Source organism: Prosopis cineraria, unplaced genomic scaffold (genome assembly GCF_029017545.1).
Source record: "Prosopis cineraria cultivar Desert tree isolate PC_DT_omini unplaced genomic scaffold, ASM2901754v1 PC14, whole genome shotgun sequence".
Lineage (NCBI taxonomy): Eukaryota > Viridiplantae > Streptophyta > Magnoliopsida > Fabales > Fabaceae > Prosopis > Prosopis cineraria.
Genome location: NW_026555345.1, coordinates 26,341,457 through 26,347,730, shown reverse-complemented (window position 1 = coordinate 26,347,730; position 6,274 = coordinate 26,341,457). Strand labels below are relative to the sequence as shown.

Genomic DNA, 6,274 nt, shown 5'->3' with positions numbered 1-6,274 from the left:
CTTGATTGCAAAGACTGATTGTTGAATCATCATGCTACAAAACATGTAACGTGTGAGTTTAATTCATTATGACGTAAATAATATCATATACTAATAAATTTATTAAAAAGTATATGTATAAATTACCATGGATGGTGCTTGATGCTGCAAGGTACTAGCTTTGCATTTTTTCTTCTTTTTCTAGGACAATTGAGTCTTGACCCAATCCTTCTTACGTTCAGATTGCCTTTTACCTTCTCTCTTGAAGCCCTTTGCATTTAGAGTGTAATCATTTCCATTTACATTTGTGCTCTCGTTGAATTTCTGTTATTTGTTTGTCTAACTCAACAATGGATCTGCAAAGGTGAATGAAGGCTTTTTACTTGTACATGCTTCGGCAGCTAAACGTATAAGCTGGGGACATATCTCTCTCTATAGCGTTGTGTCATTGACAATCTTGCATTTTCTTTAGCGTTAATTTCACATACACCATCATGTGAAACGCTACTTTACCTTCCTTGGTCCATCTCTTTAACATATACTAATGGAAGTGATAAGCCCATGATATGACAGGCCATAACCATACAAATAAGCATATGGCGCCCTATATATAGCTCTAATGGATTCCCTGAGAAGCAGATGTTCTATATATATATATATATATAGATATGTGGGAGCTGCAGGAAAATAACTTTCTTTGAAGGATGCTATAACTTCAGAGTACATTAGAAGCATGGAATGATAAACTTTATTCGAAGGATTGAAAAGTCGCAGCATCCTCTAAAACCAAAGACACAGCTTGAGACACAAAACCTAGGAAATGATCCTTAAACTACATACAAAAGGATCTTATTTAATGAAGACAGGCCAAAGCAAAAGCTTTAATCAGTGATGAGGAAGACGAAGCCAGACGGGAACAGGGTTGTGAGGTTTGGGTGTGTCGCTCCAAACAGAGAAAGCACTCTCAGAGTTCATCCACTTGCTTGTCATTTCTGGATAATGTCTGTCTATAACATCCTTAAGACTCTCAGTAGTGTTCACCCACTTCAACCCCACCTTTGTGTAGCTGTCTTCGTTGAAATTTGTTGTGAAGAACCTATCACCTTCTAGCCTCCTGCACATATATTAATCCGTATTAATTCATCAGCTCTAACAAGTAGTTCAAGTTTTATCTGATAATACAGTACTGTATGAAACAAGATTAGACTATGTTTCTCTGTTACCTAGTAGCCATGAGGAGGAAAATTACAAAGGCTGTCTCACTAATAGCGAACCCAGTGATCTTCTTCTCTGCCAAGAGACCCACAAGCAGATCAAGATCCTCGACATCATCACCATACACTTCTTTCAGTGACTCGATTGTTTCAGCATCATCTGTCAGATCTTCCCATTTTGAGATTGGAAGCAGAAGTAATCCCCTTCTGAAGTTGTTGTACCTCGGCACATTCCTCTCTCTGTCCCTATATACTGCACACATATATATATAACGATATTTTCAGGGTGTTAATCAATTATATGTGAGAACAAAATATATAGGTAGACTACATATAGTTTTTATTTGATTTTTGAACGTACTTTCAAGAGCTGCGAGGTCTACATGATCTGGCCTGGGTTTTCCATCGACATCATGGGCTACGAGGTCTCGTAGAAACTGTGGGTAGTTCCAAAGTTCAAGGGCTCCACAAGCTTGATGGCCCATTGACACCATTTGTGTCTCGAATCCAATTGAGTTCAAGGTTCGTTCACCATCTATCCTATCAGCTCTTTCATGTCCACCCTGTCATTGTCATCGGGAACACATATTAATTACAACGAACAAGGTAGTGAAAAATGACATAACAAGAACCTAGTCCTATCGAAGGCATTTATGTGTTACATACTCTTTGGACACAGGAGGTTGTTTGTTGTCTCCTGGTGCAGCATGGAGGTTTCGGATTTGAAGCTTGTCTGGAAGAAGGGGATGCATCCTATAAACACTCACGAATTCCTCTGTCAATGAGTATGGAGTTCCATGAATGTTTGGCTTCCTCATGCCAACCAGACCTCCCAATATGGAATTCCCAATATGCCCAAACTTGTCCTTGAAGTTTTTCCCCAGTAATCCAAACCTGAAATGGTTTTAATTAATTAGATCCATAATACTACATCACTTTTCCCCACACCAAGCCAAGTCCACTCACACTTGACGTCCCTCATGATACTCACCAGTTAGCACGCATCCCTGAATATAACATGTCGGTTTTGAGAAGCTCGACGGTCCAATCAATGGTGTGGATCTTTGCAATCACAGCGGAAGTCACAAGCCTAGCATGACGATATAACTCTTCGTCACTCAACTTTGGATTTTCTTTCTGCACCATTTAAAACCAAGACTTGCTATTATCCTTATCCATTAGTGTAATTACAATGCATATCACAATGAATTAAATGATACCTTGATGGCGTCACAGACAAGATTGTGTTCTTGGATGAAAAGGGCCTGCAAGGTGGAAACACCAGCCCAGCTGTTTCGGACATCGCCAGAAATAGCAACACCATTTTGATCATGAAGAAGAAGTCCATTCGCAGCCATCTTAATCTCCCATCCACGCCTGTTCTCACTTTCTCTAACTTTTCCTTTGTGGCCCCATATATCACACTTGCATCCCTGGATTTCCATTTTTTCTCCATGAATAGCTCACTCTAATTATATTACATATCTTAAAGGTGTAATTCAGCTTAAGTGATTGATCAGTCAAACAGGCGTGTTTGATCGATCCCCTCTGTTTCATACTCTTAAGATCAGATTGCAAGTTTTGTTATCAGACTTGAATGACAGTACATAATGATCAGTTAGCTAGATTGAACTACACACACACACACACATATCTCTCAAGATTGTTTTATTTTACTATAAATAAAGAGATCCTGAGCTCAGCTTCTGTAAGTCATTGACTACTACTCCTAACTCAAAAATAATATTATTGAGAGATTCTAATAGCTTAAGAAGCATCTCATTTGAGAGGGAAAAAGAAATTGGCACAATTAATGGTCAGAAGTATATTTCCTGCTGAGATCAGAGGGTTAAAATTGTCAAGTGATTCTATAAAAATTGAAGTGTTAATTATATATGTGTGAAGCCATATGAATGAGGATATGTAAATATTTCATACCACCAAGCTGTGCGAATATTGAGATGGCCGTTCTTGATGTCATAGAAGCCAGTGGGTTGTTGCTTTGTCTTGAAGAATTTGAAAGAGCTCAGAGGACATTGGCTAGCCACTCTCTTGGCGCAGTCAGCTCAACCACCTGCCACAATTCTTATTTTAATTACCCCAAACATTATCCACAAACTAATACTAGCATATATATACTATCATTTGTTATGTTTCAATAATTTAGTATTATGCATACGTTGATACGTCATTGTAATTAACAAGAGAACTCTTGCATAAAAGAGATAAAAATAATAGAGTTAGGACCCATGAAAGTGATCATTATTAAGACCAACTTTAGTGCTCTGTTGAAATTTTGAGCTATTCAAATTTAAAACTTATAACTTATTTTTTCATATTGCATTTATTAAAAAAATTTGTAAAAAGTTTTAATATGAAATCTAGGTCATCTGAAGTATAATCTTGACAGTCAATTTCTAAAAGTTATATCGACCAAAAAAATTTATAAAAGTTAAAAATTTAATATTAAATGTTTAATTGCCCATATTAAATTTAGATTGACAAATTTATTGGTGATAAGCAAATTTATTAAAAAAATTTATAAATTTTATTTTGATAACTACAATACCAAAAATAAAAATAATTTTTTGAGTGGCTAATGAAATGATTTTTTAAAACAAAATTACAAATTAAAAATATTAAATTTAGACCATCCAAATTAAATCTAAACGATACGATGGTGTTTAATGCCTGAACTACTAAGTCTTGCTCCTTGCTTATCTCTATCCTATTTTAGAGCCATCAATTAGAGTCGACTGAAAAATCTAGGACCAGGCCTCTTTTTGAATTATAAAATGGTAAATTGAACTTAAAAGGGCTGATCTTTTTAAACTCAAAAATAAAATGGCTTGCCCTTTTAAGCCCTCTTATATTTTTTTTAAAATTTAATATAAAAAATAAATACTCCAAAACTAAATGTCATGTGTAATAACCGATAAAGCTCCACAAGGATCAAATTATATTGATATTGATGATAATAAAATCATCAAGATTTAGCTAATGATGCTAGTAAAGTTTAATTATTATCTATGTCGATTTTGTGATATTGCTACTTTTGATTAGACTTAAATTTATTATTATATGTATTGTCTTAAATTTATTATGCTAGATTTAATATTATATGTAATAACTTTTTTAAAATTTTAAATATGTTTTTAAGAATTTTAAATTGAAAAATAAAAAATATATATAGAGTCGAGGTCTTGAGGGACGACTCTTCAACCTGAAAGCCAGGGTCGAGTCAATCAAATAGAACTCTAAAATGAAAATCGAACTTTATAAAGTCAGTCTAGGTCAAATTTTGCAGGAGGCCGAAATAGCATAATTAGATTTATAATTACACACACGCGCATATATGGAGAGAGATGGAGAGAGAGAGAAGTGGAAGGTGAAAGTGATGATGTAGAACCTGGTTGGTATCCTCCATGTGATCGACCCAATCGTGAATCATGAACTGAATCCAAGAGGCTGCTATTATGTTAAACTGCTTCCCTGTGTCCTTGTATGTATTTCTTCGAGCCAGAAGCTTTTCCGCCACCAATATTGGATGAGGATCTTCCACCTGCAAACCACACACATTCACTTCAATATAGCTTTGATCGTCTTTCATGAAGCAAATATCCAAAAAGGAAACACAACATAATTTCATTATTAACATTTAAAACACTTCAATTCCCCTGCAGAAATTAATTAATAAGAAAAAAAAATAACGAAGCTTTAATTTTTTAAATTCTTCGTCTTCGTATTATACTAGGATTTGAACCAGAAACTTCACGGTTAAACTTTCAGACGATCAGCCCTGAGACCAAATACTCTATGCTAGTGAAGTATTTTTAGTTAACCTTTCCAAGAAACCTTCAAGAGTCATTTCTGCTTTATATATATATATATATATATATATAATACTTAAAAATAGAATTATAAAATTTTGATTTTAATCCTGCTTGAAAACTGGATTATAAACTTAATCCTGAAAATTAATTAGGATTTTTCAATTTTTAAATTTTTTTTCCCGAGATTGAATCAGTTGATGTAATAATTTCCCCATAACTAATAACTGAACCAAAACAACACAGCAACATTTTGAAACGAACAAGAAGATTTAACCAGCCCTTTCCCTTGTGATCTTCATCCAAACATATGGACCAGAAAAGATCCATTATATAGACACACCTTATGGTGCTGATCAAAAGGAGGCATGTTTCTGCCAAAGAAGGATCCATGGCTGCCAGCATCTTCAATGAAGGGATCAGTGTAGGATCCATCCTCAGTCCTGTAAGGCACTCCTGCCGGGTTGCTCCGAACACCCACCGGACTCAACCCTACGTTCAGCAAATTGTATTCTTGATGTAGATGTCGCCGGACCGCCAGGTATATCAGCCCCATGAACACCGGCAGCCGGTGCCATATCCCAAGCCGGTCTATGTAGTGCACAAGCTTCATCATAACAAACAATCTTACTCGTCATCATTAGATAATTTGATTCATCATAACGGAAAAAGACATAGGATAAGACAAATAAGTAGCTAGGTAGTGATTTAGGGTTTACAAGGAAGAGACAGCGATCAATGATGGTCATCTTTTGAAAGGCTCCATGGAAATCCTTGAGGATGAGGTTCTTGAGAATGAAACCCCAGAGAGTCTTCACTACCATATCCATTAGCTCACGCAGTGGATTCCCCATGATGATGAGGTTTCAAAGTGATCACTAAGACACACATTCATGCCTCAACACGGACACATATTTATACACACACATATGACCGTGTTGATTAATTTGAGCATTCACTGCATGTGTTAAAACTATTATACGGCATTAATTGCAATTTAATGGATTAAATTTAAAACGACAAACAAGCTATTACAAGACTATACATTATGAATAATTTGATGGTTTAAATATCATTTAATAAGCAGTCCCTAATTAAATTAAATACTGAACAACTGACTGCTAATTAAATGTCATTTTCCATTTGTTAAACCATATGATCTTTCACGTGTTATTGCTTTGAGATTGATGCACACTTCTTTGAGTTTCTACTATTTTATTTTTTTGGGGCTGCCAAAAATCTTTGAGTTTA

General features: G+C 35.3%; 1 pseudogene; it reads right to left on the bottom strand.

Moving 5' to 3' along the window:
- Window positions 1-657: 657 nt before the first annotated feature.
- Window positions 658-5,918, bottom strand: LOC129293483 (alpha-dioxygenase PIOX-like; annotated as a pseudogene).
- Between the last annotated feature and the right edge of the window lie 356 nt (window positions 5,919-6,274).